Source organism: Saccopteryx bilineata, chromosome 2 (genome assembly GCF_036850765.1).
Source record: "Saccopteryx bilineata isolate mSacBil1 chromosome 2, mSacBil1_pri_phased_curated, whole genome shotgun sequence".
NCBI lineage: Eukaryota > Metazoa > Chordata > Mammalia > Chiroptera > Emballonuridae > Saccopteryx > Saccopteryx bilineata.
Window position 1 is genome coordinate 82,012,296 of NC_089491.1, and position 19,994 is coordinate 82,032,289.

The window sequence follows — 19,994 nt, forward strand, 5'->3', positions numbered from 1 at the left end:
CACACAATGGAGAAAAGAAAGCCTCTTCAACAAATGGTGTTGGGAAAACTGGAAAGCCACATGCAAAAGAATGAAACTCGACTACAGCCTGTCCCCGTGTACTAAAATTAATTCAAAATGGATCAAAGACCTAAATATAAAACCTGAAACAATAAAGTACATAGAAGAAGACATAGGTACTAAAATCATGGACCTGGGTTTTAAAGAACATTTTATGAACTTGACTCCAATGGCAAGAGAAGTGAAGGCAAAGATAAATGAATGGGACTACATCAGAATTAAAAGTTTTTGCTCAGCAAGAGAAACTGATATCAAAATAAACAGACAGCCAACTATATGGGAACTGATATTTTCAAACGACAGCTCAGATAAGGGCCTAATATCCAAAATTTACAAAGAACTCATAAAACTCAACAACAAACAAACAAACAATCCAATAAAAAAATGGGAAGAGGACATGAACAGACACTTCTCCCAGGAAGAGATACAAATAGCCAACAGATATATGAAAAGATGCTCAGCTTCATTAGTTATTAGAGAAATGCAAATCAAAACTACAATGAGATACCACCTCACTCCTGTTAGATTAGCTATTATCAACAAGACGGGTAATAGCAAATGTTGGAGAGGCTGTGGAGAAAAAGGAACCCTCATTCACTGTTGGTGGGACTGTAAAGTAGTACAACCATTATGGAGGAAAGTATGGTGGTTCCTCAAAAAACTGCAAATAGAACTACCTTATGACCCAGCAATCCCTCTACTGGGTATATACCCCAAAACCTCAGAAACATTGATACGTGAAGACACATGTAGCCCCATGTTCATTGCAGCACTGTTCACAGTGGCCAAGACATGGAAACAACCAAAAAGCCCTTCAATAGAAGACTGGATAAGAAGATGTGGCACATATACACTATGGAATACTACTCAGCCATAAGAAATGATGACATCAGATCATTTACAGCAAAATGGTGGGATCTTGATAACATTATAAGGAGTGAAATAAGCAAATCAGAAAAAAACAAGAACTACATGATTCCATACATTCGTGGAACATAAAAATGAGACTAAGAGACATGGACAAGAGTGTGGTGGTTACCAAGGGTGGGGGGGGAGGGAGGACATGGGAGGGAGGGAGGGAGAGAGTTAGGGGGAGGGGGAGGGGCACACAGAACTAGATAGAGGGTGACGGAGGACAATCTGACTTTGGGCGAGGGGTTTGCAACATAATTTGATGACAAAATAACCTAGACATGTTTTCTTTGAATATATGTACCCTGATTTATTAATGTCATCCCATTACCATTAATAAAAATTTATTAAAAAAAAATGTTCAATTATAATAAAAATTCAGTATTATTTTTCTTACTCCAGAATCAATTTTAAGTATAGTATTATAAAAAGATAAAGTGATTAGAAGAGCCATATAAGAGATTTTTTAAACAAAGAAAAAACTGAGGAGCATCACTTATACCAAACTTTTCAGACTCTCACACTCTTGCTCAGGGAGACAAAAATTCCAGATAAAAACAGTGATAATATGGAAAGAAATCATGGGTAAAATACAAGCCAAAATGAAATCTAATGTTTATTTTATGAGGACAAAAGACACAATTTAATCACCGGCAATGGTTATATAAGATGAATAAAATCTATTTCTAATCTTCAAAGCACTAATGCTAAAAACAACAAAATATTTAAAAAGAATTTGAGTTTCTGATCTTTTAGATTCAGTGAAAAGTCTTTTCAAAATCAACAACTATTACATTCCAAAGCAGTTAATTAACAAAAAGTACAAATGAAAAATTATTATTTGAGGGAAAAATGTGAAAAAAACTTTAAATAACCATATACCTGTCTTACCAGGCAGTGGCGCAGTGGATAGAGCATTGAACGGGAACACAGAAGACCCAGGTTCAAAACCCCGAGGTCGCAGCTTGAGCGCGGGCTCATCTGGTTATAGCACAGCTCACCAGCTTGAACCCAAGGTTGCTGGCTTGAGCAAGGGGTAACTCAGTCTGCTGTAGCCATCAAAGCACATAGGAGAAGCAATCAATGAACAACTAAGGTGCTGCAATGAAAAATTGATGCTTCTCATCTCTCTCCCTTCCTGTCTCTCTGTCCCTATCTGTCCCTCTCTCTGTTTCTATCTCTGCCACTGTCACCAAAAAAATAAAATAATAATAATAACAATATTCACACCTGGAGTTTTAATAATCAATAGCACTTTCCCTATTGTTGATATTTTCTTTATGACTTTTCAACTTGAAATCTTGATTCCCAGAGTATGCGGCAAAGATCTGGGAACACAGATCTTTAATTGAAGGTCTACATAATTTTCTTTCAAATAAACCAACCTTGAATTTCCAACATGTAATGTGAATTTATATTGTTATATAAAAACCTATTTGGTGTTTTATTTATGAATAATATACCCATGCTGTTTGGGGTTTAGTAATAAAAGATTTTAAAAATAGCCTCTTTAGAAAAATAAATTATATCTACTCTAAGCAATTTAAAAGAAAAAGTTTAAATCTAGCTAGAGTCAACAGTTTCAATTCTAATGTCCTACTTATAGAATCTCCTCAGTCTCTGATATTATGAATTATGTATCGCATTTCCCTATGTGTAAGATGCTCCCATGTATAAGACACACTTTAATTTTGAGGCCCGAAATTTGAAAGAAAATATATTACATAAAGTTATTGAACTCAAGTTTTATTCATCATAAAATTCATACAACTCCTCATTACTGTCAAAACTCCCATTCATTAGCTTGTTCTCCTCTGTGTCTGATGACGAATTACTATCTTCATATATTGTGCAAAAACAAGCACAAAAAAATGGGAAATGTAAGTAAAAAAATCTACAACCACTGTATAAGACGCACCCAGTGTTTAGACCTCAAATTTTTCAGAAAAGGGTGCATCTTATACATGGGGAAATACGGTATATGCATTGATGTCAATCATTAATTTGCAGGTGTTCCTAATATAATATCTGTTTAGATTTTCCAATGACTACAAGCATACTAATTTAGAAAAACAGGCACACCAAAATATTATTTAACCTATGCTGTCTGCAAAGCTGAGCACACTAGGAAAGGAGCTCAAAGATAGTTTGGTCATATTTGAGAAATTAGATGGTAGCTTCATGGATGTTCATTTTGATTTTGTTTTGTAACATACACATTATATATACTTGCCTAAAGTGTTCCATAGTGAAAAAGGAACTGAACAGATGACATAATTTCTTCAAAATATAGTTACACAGATTTTTTAAAAATGATGAAAATAGAACTTCATTACTTCCTATATGCATGCATATGTTAATAATTTGGATTTAATAGAAAAACATGCTTTATAGATATTTAACTATACAGAAAAGTAAAAAAAAATAGTTAGAATCCAGAGAAATCAGAGTCCACTTAAACCACTTAAAAACTAAAATTGCTAAACTAAATTTCTAAACTGAATTAAGAACTTTGGTAAAATTTATAAAGTACATAAATATCTTATAGATCTGGTCTTGAAAACCTTTTGTTCAGTCTAGAAATCTATTGCTAGAAGATTCTGGGGCAACTAAAATGTTGCAGACTAGGTACAAGTTTGGGGGGGGGGGTTAACTTTATGGAACAACTAGAATGAAATCATGACCTGCCTGTCCAATTGATTGTCTTACTTCTAAAGTTTTCTAAGGATGAATGCTACAAATCAGTCTATAGTCTGAATTGTGAGCAGCTTTCTATTTCTCTTTCCTATTAGAAGTATTATTCTAATTTCTAATTTCTTTTTCTGTTTGCTTAGTGAATCACAACTACCTCAATACTTTTGCCCTAAATAAAGTTCAGAAAAATTCAAACTTAAACATTATAAACTTATTCTTCTTAGAGACTTATCATCAAGTGTCCTATTCTTTTTAAAAATTATATTTAAAGTCATTAACCATATAAACAACTCATTTCTTTAAAAAGCATCCTATCAAAAATTTTCAAGGAACCAGTTCCAGCCTGTCTTCCCCCTTCTCAACAGGTGTTAAAAATTAAGTGTCACAGATAGAATCAGGTTTTAAGAAAAAGAAAAAAGAAAATTATAAGAGAAAAAAAAGAACCATGTTAATCTGCCCTGTCCAACTCCAACTTAGCTTTTAATACCTTGTCATAACATTATTATCTTCTAACACTGAGGAAGGGTATTTTTTCACAGTCCCTTAACTTCACAGACCAGATATTAAGAAAAGGTTTTCTACAAAAATATATATTTCAGTTCTGGCCATCTAACTTAAGGGGAAAATCCTGATCAAAGAAAAGCATCATACACAAATGTTCCATTATAGTATCATTCACCTTTGAAAATATACAAATCCACTTAAATGTTTGAGAAGAAGAAGTTTAGGTTACCTAGATGGTAACCACCCTTTTACAAATGGAATATTATATAGCTATAAAAAATAATCTGACCCCCAAAATTTGTAATTACATGGGAAACAGCTTATGTTACAGAAAGTGTGAAAAGGAAAACTACAATTTTTTAAAAATAGAAAGTACACTTTAAAAAAAATTTTGTCTTTTCCTAAATGGTGCATGTAGATACCTTTTAATCTATAACACCTTATTTATTTTCCTACTTCTCGTACTTCAAAATATGCTATAATTTAAATTTTTTTTTTTTTTTTTTTTTCTTTCTGAAGCTGGAAACAGGGAGAGACAGTCAGACAGACTCCCGCATGCGCCCGACCGGGATCCACCCGGCACGCCCACCAGGGGCGGTGCTCTGCCCACCAGGGGGCGATGCTCTGCCCATCCTGGGCGTCGCCATGTTGCGACCAGAGCCACTCTAGCGCCTGAGGCAGAGGCCACAGAGCCATCCCCAGCGCCCGGGCCATCTTTGCTCCAATGGAGCCTTGGCTGCGGGAGGGGAAGAGAGAGACAGAGAGGAAAGCGCGGCGGGGGGTGGAGAAGCAAATGGGCGCTTCTCCTGTGTGCCCTGGCCGGGAATCGAACCCGGGTCCTCCGCACGCAAGGCCGACGCTCTACCGCTGAGCCAACCGGCCAGAGCCCATTTTAATTTTTTTAATTTTTATTAATTTATTCATTTTAGAGAGGAGAGGGAGAGACAGAGAGAGAGAAGGGGGAGGAGCTGGAAGCATCAACTCCCATATGTGCCTTGACCAGGCAAGCCCAGGGTTTCGAACCGGCGACCTCAGCATTTCCAGGTCGACTCTTTATCCTCTGCACTACCACAGGTCAGGCCGCTGCTATCATTTTAACAGCCCGCAAGAAGCACATAGCTCCTTCCTTCCTTTTATTGAATGCATACTTCCAACACTCGCAACACTCCAAAACACATTCAAAATTTTTTTAGACAGAACCAGCCTCACTCATTTGGAAAACATTCTTGGGAAAGTGGACATTTATTATCTGGATGTCAAAGTCAAGCTGAAGATTATTAAAGTATCACAGTTAAAAATAATTTGGCTAGCAATTATCATTACAGCAGATAAACATAATCTGGCATTCAGGATCCCTCAGAAGTCTTCTTCCCACCTTTGCCAGAATCCTAAGGAACGTTAACTATTGCTGAATGATTTCTGTGATCATCATACATCATATCACCCCCACAGAGACATAGCCATTTGTTTCCTGTTCTTCAGGGCTCCAGAAATCTTACATAGTAATCCAAAAGCTTTAAAGATGTTCATTTACTCTTTTTTTAATTTCAATTATGCTATAAAGGTTCAACCTAAAATTAAGAAAAAACTGTGTTATTTTAAGAAATGGGCAAATAATTCCTTGAAATATTTGATTTTATCTTCCTCTGAACACTTTTTTCTAACCTCAAATTCACATTTCAATGATATTTTTCCCAAGAAAACCAACTGCCTGAAGTTTTCTTTGAAAATATACAGGACCAATAGATTTTAATAGCACTTGGGGCAATTTTCCCAACGTTTTCAGGCTTCCCATCTTAAAAGGTCCAAAAAAAAAAAAAACAAAAACGTTGAGAGTTATAAAGTATTTTCAAATTAGTCCCAATTTCATCCTTCAAACAGACAAACTTTCCCACCATGAACATTTCTTTAATATTGAACTGTTCTTCAAAAACAGCCAAGTTGGCTATGAGTTTATTTTAATACACACCAAGAAAACTCATTTAATTTTATAGATACTAACATTCAAAAAAAAAATTATTTTATTTTTATAGATACCAAAGGGAACTTTGCAAGGGAAAGAAGTAAACTCATATGTGTACTCCTCACATATATAACTTCTTTCCCTTTCAGTATAATTAGCATTTCCATGAGAAGTTGGCTTTTAAACTGGTCCACTTCCATGAATTTTTAAAAATGTAATGTGATTGCAGCTAGCTGAAGGTGAAGTGCCTGTGCTTCTTTCCTGCTGAACTATTGTACTGGCCTGCCACTATCCTTCTGTTCCCAAGACAAAAACTGGGCATACGTGAGAGCAATTTTTCTTCTGTTTCCCACCACATTTGCTGTAAAATGTTGAGTACTGTGGGCAACCACACCAAAAAATTATATTCAGAAAAGCCTGTACTCTCTGGCTTCTCAGAGTGTGGTCCCCAAATCAGTGATATCAACATCACCTGGGAACTTGTTACAACTAAAAATCTCAGACACCCCCCCCCCGCCCAGACCTATTGAATCGCAATCTGCATTTACGAAGATGCCCAGGTCATCTGTACATTGAAGTTTAAAAAGTATGTAGTCTGGAGGTCAAAGTAGAAGGTAGTATGATTCACTTTCTCCCAACTGCTCATTCTAAATTATAGAAAGCTGCAGAAAATCTGGTCATCAATAAATAAATTATTCCTAAAATTTGTTGGTAAATTTTTTAATTAAGTCAAGTTTTGCCACAAAGATACAAAATGCATGTGTAGCTGATGCTTCGTGCCTATTAAAAGGATTTTCAGTGCACTACCAGAACTAGATATTTTTAATAACATGCTGAAAATAGGTACATCTGTCCTCCATTCACTATTAAGAAAGCATTCTTGCTAGAGTTTTCCTGTCTTTTTCAAACATAAAGTGGGTCTTGTAGATGAAATCTATTTTTAATTGTTCCCTTGTAAAAAATGTTTTAAGGTACCTCTAATATGAGAATCCTAATTGACCAATTTAATTCACCTTACAAAGAATTAAGTATGAATGTTTCAGACAAATACATGGCCATTATCATAGTCCCTAGCCTCACAGTAACTAGTCAGTATGTTATACCTGTAACAAAGGGTCCTCATACTTTTAAGGATTTTTGTAAGAAAATATCAAATTGCAGGCTACTGGGAATTTATAATACAACTTGACTCACAAAGTTTAATTTACTCAACTTTCCAGAGGTGTATCCAATATGTAACACAGTACACCTGCACTGACCTGTGCCGTTAGTCCACAGAGTTTTTAAACAAGATGCTTCTATAAGGACTTCAACTAGAGCCTACCACAAAAGTGCTCTGGGAATAACTATCCCTCTACAATCAGAGCCTTGTTCTAAACAGAGCCCTTAAATAAATTAAATCTTTAGAAAAACACACTTTCGTGTTTGTAAAGAAAGAAACATTTCCTGAATGCCAGAGAATGTTTCCTTGAGAAACTGTTTATGTTACTGTGTTGAAAAGGTGTTTATGTTGCTATAAACACTTTCCTTATAAGAGGAGATGCAGAGTCTCTCCATTGTTTACATTGTAATCAGCCCTGTTGCTAAAGATCTACCCTTATTCTTCATGCCTGGACTAACTCTTACTTCATTCTGACCCAATCATATCTCTCTTCCAAAATTCTGTATTTGTGTAGCACAATCAACCCATAACATGAGAACAGAGGAGCTTAGGTTCATAATCAGCACTACAATAACCATCCTCATTTTAATTAGCAAGTTGTAGTGGCTTGTGCCATTTCATTTTGGTTAAGCAAGAACAACATTTCCAGAAATCTTCTCCCTATATAGTTACAGGTTAAAGTTAATCAAAAATAGAATTTGCACAGATCTGAAATGATCAGCATAGATGTGGAAAGCATTACCCTCTGAAGGCTGTTAGTATAGTAACCAGTCTTGTTTAAATGGGTGGTTTCAAGCTTATCTTTGCTCTTCTAAGATCCCTGTCCAACTTCTCAAGTTAGCCCAATAGGACAACCGCAACTCTAGTTCCATCACAGACCCACAGATGTGGTAACTACACAAAGGCACAGCCTTCCATAGACCTTTTCTCATGAACATTCTCTCTTGCTCGGCTTCTCAAACTGACTACTTAGGGACTTCACTGATTCTCCAACTTGCCTCCTGGACCTTTATAAGTTCCTACCATAAATATTTATAGTTTAACTAGAAAGCCCGGCGGTCATACGAAATGACCGCTGTTCTAGATATTATAAATTGTAATTAAAATGATTTGTGCAAAGGTGTCTGCTAATTCAAACTGAATTACCCAGGGCAGGCGGTGAGGACGCCCCTTTGCTTAGTGCCCCACGGGGTTTCCCCCTTCTACTTGCTTAATTGCTTAAAGTAGAGTGCAATGAAGGAAACCACTGGCGGTACATTTCTTAAGAGCCACCGCTAGCTCAATAAATAAAGGTGATTTAAATAATAAAATGTTAATTCACATGTCAAAGATCTCTTTGTACACAACATTTCTTGTGTAGATCTTTCCATCATTTTTAAGCTTGCCTTGCAGAGGACCATCAATTATTTTTAATTTTAAGTCCGTTCTTTCACAAACTCTTGAACAGGCAAAATAAAGTTGACCGTGTTCAAATGCAGGCTCAGGTAAAAAAATGCCAACACGCTTAAGCGTTTGGCCCTGAGACTTATTGATGGTCATAGCAAAGGCAAGTTTTTTTTGTTTGTTTTTTTAAATTTTTTTTATTTATTCATTTTAGAGAGGAGAGGGAGAAACAGAGAGGAGAGACAGAGAGAGAGAAAGGGGGGAGGAGCTGGAAGCATCAACTCCCATATGTGCCTTGACCAGGCAAGCCCAGGGTTTCGAACCGGCGACCTCAGCATTTCCAGGTTGACGCTTTATCCACTGCGCCACCACAGGTCAGGCGCAAAGGCAAGTTTTACAGGAAATTGTCTACGTCTCAACTGAAAGACGCATTTGCTCTGCGACTGAAGCAAGCCTTATCTTTCTCTGCTCAGTGGTTTCTTTTTGTCGAGAAAGCCGTTTTTGTGCAGCTTTAGCTCCTTTTCTCTCCTCTTCAGTGCTGTATTTTCTAGGAGGCATTCTTAAAAGAAAATATGTTAAGATATAGTTTTTATGTAAAACAGATGATTGCCAATGCAAACAAATGTTCACCTTCCCCCTGACACGCTCAATTTGCATTCAGCCTTAAATTGTTTCAAAAGCAGATGATTGCCAATGCAAACAAATGTTCACCTTCCCCCTGACCCGCTCAATTTGCGTTCAGCTGTGGCAACTTCACCCCATTGGCTAGTAGAGTTACGCAAGCAACCAATAAGCTATCGGCGACAAACAGACACTTAAGCCACATATAATAAAGATTTCTGTAATAAATCTCTTACTCTACAATTCATTCTTGTCTTCTTCCATGATTAAAGCCCAACTGATTCTACAGGCTTGGTTTACTTGTTAGCTCTAGATTTAAATGGTATCTTGCCATTAAAGACATAGCATATCAACAGTAAATGGTAAAGCACACTTCACCTTTTGATCCTCGGCTGATAAATACTAGTAGAATAGGGCCTGTGTTACGCCCTCAACTTAACTCTACATTTTTCCCATGTAAGTTTTTTCTTTTGATTCTGGCTTTATTGAGATATAACTGACATATTTTAAAAATCACATACTTAAAGTATATAACTTGTTACATCTTCATATAAATATATACCCTTCATATAAATCATCACCACAGTCAAGGTAATGAACATATCCATCGACCCTAAAAGTTTTCTCACATCTCTTTAAAATCCTTTCCCCGGCCCTGGCCGGTTGGCTCAGCGGTAGAGCGTCGGCCTGGCATGCGGGGGACCTGGGTTCGATTCCCGGCCAGGGCACACAGGAGAAGCGCCCATTTTGCTTCTCCACCCCCCTCCCCTCCTTCCTCTCTGTCTCTCTCTTCCCCTCCTGCAGCCAAGGCTCCATTGGAGCAAAGATGGCCCGGGCGCTGGGGATGGCTCCTTGGCCTCTGCCCCAGGCGCTAGAGTGGCTCTGGTCGCAGCAGAGCGATGCCCCGGAGGGGCAGAGCACTGCCTCCTGGTGGGCAGAGCATCGCCCCTGGTGGGCGTGCCGGGTGGATCCCGGTCGGGCGCATGTGGGAGTCTGACTGTCTCTCCCCGTTTCCAGCTTCAGAAAAGTACAAAAAAAAAAAAAAATCCTTTCCCCTCCATGCCATGCCCTACCTCCTATTCCCAAACAACCAATAATGTACATTCTGTCACATTACTTTGCATTTTCTAGAATTTTACATATATGGCATTATACAATATACACTCTCTTTTGAAAGGGGGATGGTTCTGGCTTATTTCACTCAGCCTAATTATTCAATTATATTGAGATTCACCCATCTCATTTTGTGTATCAATAGTCAATTCCTTTTTAATTACTGAGTAGCATTTCATTGTGTGGATATACCATAATTTATTTATCCATTAACCTACTGGTGAATATCTGGGTTGCTTCTAGTTTGAGGCTATTCTAAATAAAGTTCTTATGAACTTTACTGTGAAAATCTTGATATAAACATATACTTTCAAATCTCTTATAAATATCTATGAGAAGAACACCAGGTAAATACATGTTAAATGTTTTAAGAGACAAAAAACTGTTTTCCAAAGTGAGTATACCATTTTCAGTATCAATCAATAATGTATGAGAGTTCCAGTCGCTCCACATCCTAATCAACATTTGCTATGGTCAGTCTTTTTAATTTTAGTCATTCTAGTGGCAGTGTATATCTCAGAGCAGTTTAAATTTGCATTTTCCTATTGACTAATAATATCATATGGCACTCATGTGTTTCCTTGACATCCATACATCTACTTTGGTGAAGTGTCTTTTCAAATATTTTGCCCATATTTAAATTGGGTTGTCTTATTATTGAGATGTAAGTTCTTTATATATTCTAAATTCAAGTCCTTTGTCAGATAGACATTTAGCAAGTATTATCTCCCAGTTTGTGACTTACCATTTTATTTTCATAACTTTTTTTTTTTAAGCGAGAGAGAGACATAGACCAGAGAAAGAGAGATCAGAAGCATCAACTCATAGGTGCGTCAGTTTATATATTGATTAATTGCTCCTCATATGTGCCTTGACCAGGCAGCTCCAGCTGAGCCAATGACTCCTTGCTCAAGCCAGCAACCTTGTGCTTCAAGCAAGTGACCTTTGGTCTCAAGTCAGCAATCATGATACCATGTCTATGATCCCAAGCTCAAGCTGGTGACCTCAGGGTTTTGAACCTGGGTCCTCAATGTCCCAGGTTGATGCTCTCTATCCACTGCACCACCACCTGATCAGGCTCATTTTCATAACCTTTGAAGAGAAAAACTTTTTAATTTTCCCTAACTTTCAGGGACTGTATTCGGTTTGTAGGATTGCTATAACAAAATACCATAAACTGCTTAAAATGACAGAACTTTAACCTTCCATGCTAGAAGTCTGAAATCAAGAGGTTGGCAGGGCTATGCTCTCTCTTTGAAAGTTCTTAGAAGAATCTTTCCTCGACTCTTCTAGATTCTAGTGGTTGCTTGTAATCTTTGGCATTCCTTAGCTATGACAGTGTTACTCCAGTCTCTGCCTCTGTCTTCTCATAGCCTCATCCCTATGTGTCTCTGTATCTTTACATTGATTTCTTTAAAAACCATCAGTTATTGGACTTGGGCCCGCACTTATCCATTATGATCTTATTTTGATTTTGATTATATTTTTGAAGAGATTCTATTTCCTAATAAGGTCAACTTCACAGGTACCTGGGGTTAGAACTTCATCATATCTTTTGGATGCACACAATTCAATCCACAATGGGCACTCAGATTTTAATATCAAAAAGAGCACACTGAACTATAAATTATTCAATGTAAGTTCTGGCCTCTCTGACAACAGTGTGGTTTTGCCCCATTCACTGTTCCCATGGAGACATCTGCAAGTTCATTTGCAGAATTTCTCGTACATGATCTTCCTTCCAAAAAACAGATGGGTTCCTTGTAATATAGTAAGCTTAGTTTTAAATCTACCCTTAACTAGTCTCTCTTTACCAGATACAGGGAAAAGATACATGAAAAGGAAAAAAAAATCATCACAAAAATATCTTTTTTTAATACCTCCCCCGCTTGACCTACCACTAACTAGGGTATAAAAGTTTGAGGGAACAAGATTAGCACAGTGACTACTTTAAATCTGAACTAAGAGATACTTCTAATTCTGACCCTGTCTTCCTTCAATACCACCTAGAAGAAAACAGACCACGCTTCTCCAAAGAAACAGGTTCTAAGTATCAACCATTCCATAGTGAACTACCCTAGACTTAGTTTAAAACAACAGCCGGTTTACTATCTTTCCTGGTTTCTAGGTCAGGAACTCGAAAAGGGTTGGCTGAGCAGATCTGGCTCTGAGTTTCTCATCTGGCTACAGTCAGATAGTGGCTGGAGTTGGAGCAGTAGGGGCCCTTGGCAGCAGAGAACCTAGGCAGCGGAGAATTGGCTGGGCTTTTCTCTTAATGTAGTTAGCCCTCTCAGAACTGTCCTAACACCTAGGTTCCACTCTAGCCCTGCCAATCATTAACTGCTTATAATTCACAATTTTGAATCAGTCTTAGTTTGAAGTCAAGTTGTCATTGTAACACACACACACACACACACACACACACACACTATACACACTTAGCCAAATGAGTTTTTTTTTTTAATTTGCCAATTATGGTTCCTATTCACTGGTATCCATTCACTAGTTTGAGTGCCAAGGAATTACAATTTTTTCCTTTCTACTTCCATAAATCATAATAAATCTCAAATCTTCATTTAAATATACAATTTTTAGGTACCTCGTTTACTTTAAGATTCCCTCATTCTCTATAAAATGTAATGGAAAATAAACTAAATTCCATACAAATATTTATGGTACAGCGACTGCATGCCAGGCCTTCTGCTATGTGCTGGGCCACAAAGATGAATAAGGCACAGTCTCCTGTCCCTTACACAGCTAAGCATCTAGCCAGGAAGGTGCATTGACCAACAACTACTGCACACTTCACCTCAGGAAAGCCATCTTTAAGGCTTAGAAGATCCAGCTAAGCCACACACAAAAGTGATTACTTTTAAGGAAAGGAGGTATTTGCCAAAAATAAACAAAAATGATAGGCACTCATTCAAGCAAAAGAAAAAGTGTAAGAAAACAAAAAAAAAAAACAAATAAAAAATCAGGATATAGAGAATGCATGGCTTAACAAGAACTACAAATGAACTTGAAGTACGGCTCCAGGTACATGGCAGTTTGTGACCAACCATGAGGCTATCAAGGTAGGCAAGTGCCAGTCTGTGATGTCCCTTACACCATACTGGAAGAAATTGAGTTCTGTAGGCAACAGACAGCCACCAAATACTTTTAAGCTGGAAAAAATCTTGAGGAGAGGAGACTAATGTTTTCAGAATGGTAATTGGCCACAATACGAAAAATAATTGGAGAAAGGGAATGTAAAAGTAGGAAAAACTAAGTTCGGGGGAAAGAAAAGGAAGACCCAGGAATTGAGTGAACAAAACAGATGCAGGACATACAATCTGGTGAATGATACCTTGAACCAGGGTAGGGGCAGGCGGAAGGGAAGAGTGGGGGAAATTCAAAGCATCCTGTCAGAATGAGAATCTACAGAAGTTGGTGAGAAGCCTGTGTCAAAGTCAAATAGATCAAAGGCTAAGAGCTGAAGTAAACCAAGACGACAATGATCTTAAACTTACTTTCTGCTGGAAGTTTGGTTGATTACAGAACAACATCCAAAAATGGCATCCTAGGTGACAGAATATGAGCTAATTATAATACATAATCACAAACTCAAGGAGTGTCACTTTTCATCTTGGTGATCATCTTATTCACTTTATAAACCATTTTTCTCTCCGACTGAACTGGAAGGTAGAAACCATAGGACCTGAGACGTCAGGGAGCAAGAAACTTCCAAAGAAAAGTAATAAAGGGGAATAAGAGAATAAAAATTGGATTTGTACAAAGCACACATACGTAACAGCAAAAGTAACAACTGGCAGAGGATAAGAATTTGAAGCTGTGAAGCCTGTAAGCTCTAAAATAAAAGCTTTCCTGTCGCAGTAGTTCTTGGTTCTTCTTACCTGGTTCTTAGCACTGCTTTTGTGCCTCACCTGAAAAATGTGTGATAGGACCTGGAAGCATTAATTTCTGTCATTACAGACAAGAAATGGGCTTGTCTATACCAACTGTAAGTACTATTTTTTTCCCTTCCCCTTTGCTTCTGTGTACTCACCTCAGAAGACTTACATTGTGGGTTAGCAATAGGCCTAGCATGTAACATTACAGTATCTCTGATCATTAACTGTTCATATTAATTACTAGCATTAGATATCATCTGTCTAATCCCAGCTTGACCATTTTTTCAGCTCTTTTTATGTGACCCAAAATGTCCTTTTTCACAGTCCTAGAAACAGCAAGAAAAACATGCATTTCTGTCTTGTCATCTCTGAAAAATAAGGAACAGTGAGTGGTCAGTGTCTCAAAGTCACCTGGCCTCTTGTTCAGGAACAGAGGCTGGTGAGCATTCTGGGGCCACTGATTAGGTTGCTGGCTCTCTCTTGCTTCTGCAGCCTCTCCATACTGAATGTAGTTTCCAGCGCTATATCCATTGAGTAAATACTAATTTTTTTCTTACCTTTTAAATATTAAACAACCATACAAAGCCAGTCTTCAGTGAAACATGTTGGTATAAGGATACAGATTTCTGGCTTTGAATCACTTCCAGTTATTATGCATTCCAAATCACATGCCAAAATTTTAATGAACTTTCAAATTTACATTTATGAAAACAGACCTTGGCACACATAAATGGGTTATTTTTCCATATCACTTTTCAAAAGGTTCCTCATAGCTAAAATGATTCTGAGCTGTCTTCTGTCATTCAAGATGAACTCTACAAAAGAACTAAGTGTTCTTACTTTCACACTAATTTATTCTACGTTGGCTTTCCTCAGCATATGGTAAGCATATGGGAAAGAGAAGTGTATCTGGAAGCTGTTAGAACTGCATGTAATCAAAATCTACCAGCAGAAACCTAATTTGATTAATTGAAAATTAAAGTAGTAGTTAATCACTTGCTATTTAAGAGAGGGGAGGACTACCACTTAAAAATAAATGCTTCTCAAACACACAAAAAAATTAATTCTCTTTGTTGCAAATCAACTCTTACTATTTAATTGGTAGAAGCAAAAGTACAAGGCACCCCTAAAATCATCAATAGGTAGGCTCTGGCTCAATGCTAAAGTGAGTAGTAAATTTTAAAGAAAATAACTACTTTTGGCAAAGAACCCTGTTCCTGAAAGCATTACTTTAGCAGCTAACTGATCTTTAAGGGGGGTTGGGGTGGGGGGGGGGGAGCAAGCTGAATCCAGGTCAAATTTTCTACCTATATCTAACTATTTTAATGCTTATATACAATCTACAAGTTCATATAAATCTGTTCATTGAACACCTTCAGCAGTCTACAAGGTACCAAAAGAATGTTAGTAAGTGATGAAAAGCTGAGGGAGTATTTCAATACCAAAACTGCCTGCTCTAAGTGACCATGGCCTATGCTCAAAAGTTCTAGCATCTTTTAACAATACTAGTATCAATACAAAAAGATATTGACAGTAGGATCAAACTTTATACAACCCTTCTAAAGCATGCCTAAAAACCAGGCCCTATGAGTTTCCTTCTTCCCTACCAAATCTCTGTATACACAGTAATCAAAACCCAAATTAATCCCATGTTCAAAGATAGAAGGTGATTTCTCAGGATTACTCAATTTCCTCCTGCCCATACATGCAGGATTTTGCTTACTAACTATAGCAAATTCACTGTCTTTTTGAAAGGCAGAGCAGCAGTATAAAAAAGGAAAACTAATCTAATCACATGATGCCACCCACTATAGTCCCAAAATGAAAGGGGGGGGGGAGCCAAGATGTTATTAGCTAAATCAACAGGCTCAACATTTTTTTTTTCTGTATTTTTCTGAAGTTGGAAATGGGGAGGCAGTCAGACAGACTCCCGCATGTGCCCAGCCGGGATCCACCCAGCATGCCCACCAGGGGGCGATGCTCTGCCCCTCTGGGGCATTGCTCTGTTGCGACCTGAGGCAGAGGCCATGGAGCCATCCTCAGCGCCTGGGCCAACTTTGCTCCAATGGAGCCTTGGCTGCGGGAAGGGAAGAGAGAGACAGAGAGGAAGGAGAGGGGGAGGGGTGGAGAAGCAGATGGGCGCTTCTCCTGTGTGCCCTGGCCGGGAATTGAACCCGGGACTCCTGCAAGCCAGGCCGATGCTCTACCACTGAGCCAACCGGCCAGGGCCAACAGGCTCAACATTTTAAATGCTAAAATTATAGTAAAATAAAATTAAAAGAAAAAGTACATTTTACAATAAGAATATATAATCCATCCAAATGAAGTGTGCCTAACATTTAGCATAAGCATTAAAATATAATATATAAAAGAACAATAAAAGAAATCAGCTACAAGGTGGGGGGAGCATATTACCATGACAATTAATTAGTAGCATCACTACATTTACATTCCCTGCTGCTTAATACAAAGACACAAAGAAATTCTATCACAATAAAACAGTTTAGGTTCTACTCCTGACCAGAATCACAGTGCATGCCTTCTGAGATGGCTCTAACTTGAAAATGTTTGCAACTTTCCATCATAAAGTCCATTTGTATTGGTCTCACAGAATCCCAGGTAAGTGAAAACCCACAGAATGCTTGAAATGGACAACTAATAATGACAACAGATCTATTCCCCTTACCTTTCCCCCACATTCCACCCTTCCTCTTTTATAAAGGAAAATGTTTTCATTCTTATCAGTTTCCTTTCACAAACACTCTGCATCATGTATCCTCAGGAGGCCCATCCACTAAAGGCAGAATGAAAGTGTTTACAGATGGTAGAAAGAGATAGGGGGAGGACACTACCCCAGAGCCAACCCTATCTTCCCTGAATCTACAGACCTAAAGAGAAGAAATTCTAGTCAACAAAACCCCAGTCATAGGTTTCGTAGGGAACTGAAAGTAAATCTTGGAGGTAAAGAATGAAGAAGACAAAAGATGGTTCAAGATTCAGGCTAGAAAAAAGGATTAGACAGATAAGCACAAACTACTGCTCTTCAAAGTCAGACTCTATACAATTCAAGTTCATAGAGACTAGCATCCTGAATAAAAAAGAACTAAACAAAACAAAAAGTAATACATTAAAAAAAAGTTTTAAATACAGATGGCAAATCATATTTGGCATGTTCACTAAAATAACTATGAAATAAGTATACAGACCCAATAGGCTAACCTCTAAAAAAAAAATGACGAGGGATCCTAATTTTACTGTATTCAAATCATTTTATGGCATCATTAATTTATATGGCCTTCATCTCTATAGCCTCAAGTAACCAAAAGAACATGGTACATAATTTCATTTTAAATAGATTCATTTTTAAAAGTCAGGTGATTTTGTGTTTAGAGAGGGAGTGGTGAAGACATGACAAGGAGTTACAGGCCAAGATAAGCCAATGAGAATTAGGAGAACTAGGATTCTGCTCTTTACACGGGAGAGAAATATATATATATATTATATGAGAGACCCATGTTTCCTCAATGCACTATGGCCACAACAGTTTACATTTTATGAAGATCTAAATGGACACCAGGTCTGCTTGGGCACTTCCAGCTCTCTCCATTCAGTGTCCAGACTGGGCCTCTGTAACATCTGGTAGCACAATCACCGAAGCCTTCCTAAACTGGTGATTTGGGGTTTTTTTCTTTGTTTTTTAGTGTGTACATTTATTAAAATTAGCACTGAACGGTACATTTATTTTGTTCAAACTTCTGGTGAATATAGTGGGAAGAAGTGTTTACTATAGTACCTGTAATTCTTTATCTCCAGGTAAAGATAGTTATCACTCTCCAGTGGTGACTGGTCTGAGTCATTAAAACACCCTGTGTAAGGCCAGGGGCCGCCATAGCCATTGTGGCCACTCATGTGCAGGTTCCCATTGGATTCAACAGACAATAAAGAAACAGTGGACCCAAAAAAACGGTGGGCCATTCCTTTATTAAAGTCTCCCACCGGCCAATAAGAAACACACAGGGAAAACACTTCCCTTTCACTCAGAGCTCACAAAGCTACTGACAAATCTGGTTCCACAACCAGGAGAATCTTCTCCGGTTTCTAATCAAAGGCCCCACCAATCCCAAAGCCCCTCATCTCTGATTCCCCATCTGCCAACATGGCTTCTTACTCTGCAAAACTGGCTTCTCTCTCTTTCCCTGCCATCTTGGCCTCTTCTTCCTTCAGCACTCTGCTTTCTCTCTTTTTCTCCTTCTCCTTCCCTGCTCTTTCTGCTAAACTACCTGGGCCCATCAAGATCCCTCCCTCCTGCAATATTAGCAAAACAATAACCCCTCCCAAGCAGGAAGGCAATTAGCAATTTCACAGATCACATAGGGTGGCACTGCCTAGAGCCATTTTTTAACACTAAGAGTGAGCAAACTCAAAAAATCCGGATTTTACAAACTCATTTGCTCAACACCCTGTTAGAGAGTTGTTGCTCTTCTACTTTGATTTTGCTAGAAACAGCACGCCACTGCCATTCTGTGGAGCACACGTCAATGTATCCTTCAACAACAAAACAACTCACACCTTTTCTCACCTACATCTTTGAAAACAGATTACTATTTAATTTCACTAATACCAGATATTTGTTTTATATTCTGGTAGGAGATTTGAGCAACTCTTACTGTAAAAGGAACTATCAATCAGAGCACAATGCAACAGCTAGGGTACAGAACTCTACAAACAACGTATTCTGAATCTGAGATGCACCACTTAGAAACTTGGGCAGGCCAGGGACTTCTTTGAAGATTGAGGTCCTTATCTAAAGATGACAATATCAACCTTACTTCCCATTTATCTCAGGGAACTATGAGGATCATCTGTGAAAATGTTTTGGATACCCTAAAATCCTATACAAAACCATACAGAAAAGGACTGACAGACTGTATTACATAAACATTTAATACTTCTGTATGGCAAAAGACAAAGGCACCACTGTTAAATAATAAACTAGAAGAAAATATCTGCAACATATTGACAAAGGATTAATATCTCATAAGATCTTTAATAATTTGGTAAGCAAAAAAAGCTCAAGAGAAAAAAATGAGCAAGGAATAAAGAAAATATAATAAATAAAAAAGTATATGAAAAAATGTTCAACCTCACTAGTAGGCAGAGAAATGAAAATCAAAAGATCAATTTTGCCAAAATTGGTGACAGTTAATATTTAGAGTTGGTAGCACTATAAGGAAATAGGTGTTTTCATACATTGCTTTTGGGGGCATAGGGAGAGGAGTAGCTAAGTCTGTACAATCTCCTGGAAAGCTCTATGGTAAAATGTTAAATTTTAGGCCATAGCTTTTTCAATTAAGGAATCTCACTTTTAGTATTTATTTAACTGAAAGCACCAGTATGTATGTATGTGCATGTATGGATAGATAGATACATACATACATACACACACTCAGGGATATTTTCCCATTGCTATTTAGAAAAACTGAAAATGTGATTGCTATTCAATAGCAGAAAGGGTTAATAAATCTCAGTTATTCTCACTATAGAATATTATTTAGTCACTAAAAATATGAATTCTATATATCTGAGTCTTATGGTCTCAAAATACGTCCAAGATATGTTTAACTGAAAAATTCAAGGCCTAGAGTCTTGTGAATCATATTATAATCTGAATGGTATCATCAAGTAAAAATAT

General features: G+C 37.6%; 1 protein-coding gene and 1 non-coding gene across 3 annotated transcripts in view; both read right to left on the reverse strand.

The window, feature by feature from the left end:
- The window catches only part of MLLT3 (MLLT3 super elongation complex subunit), a 302,003-nt gene that overhangs the window by 175,137 nt on the left and 106,872 nt on the right, over positions 1 to 19,994 (reverse strand). The window lies entirely within an intron of this gene.
- Positions 4,982 to 5,057, reverse strand: TRNAA-UGC (transfer RNA alanine (anticodon UGC)). Its single transcript has one exon. It is a non-coding gene; the product is annotated as a tRNA-Ala (tRNA).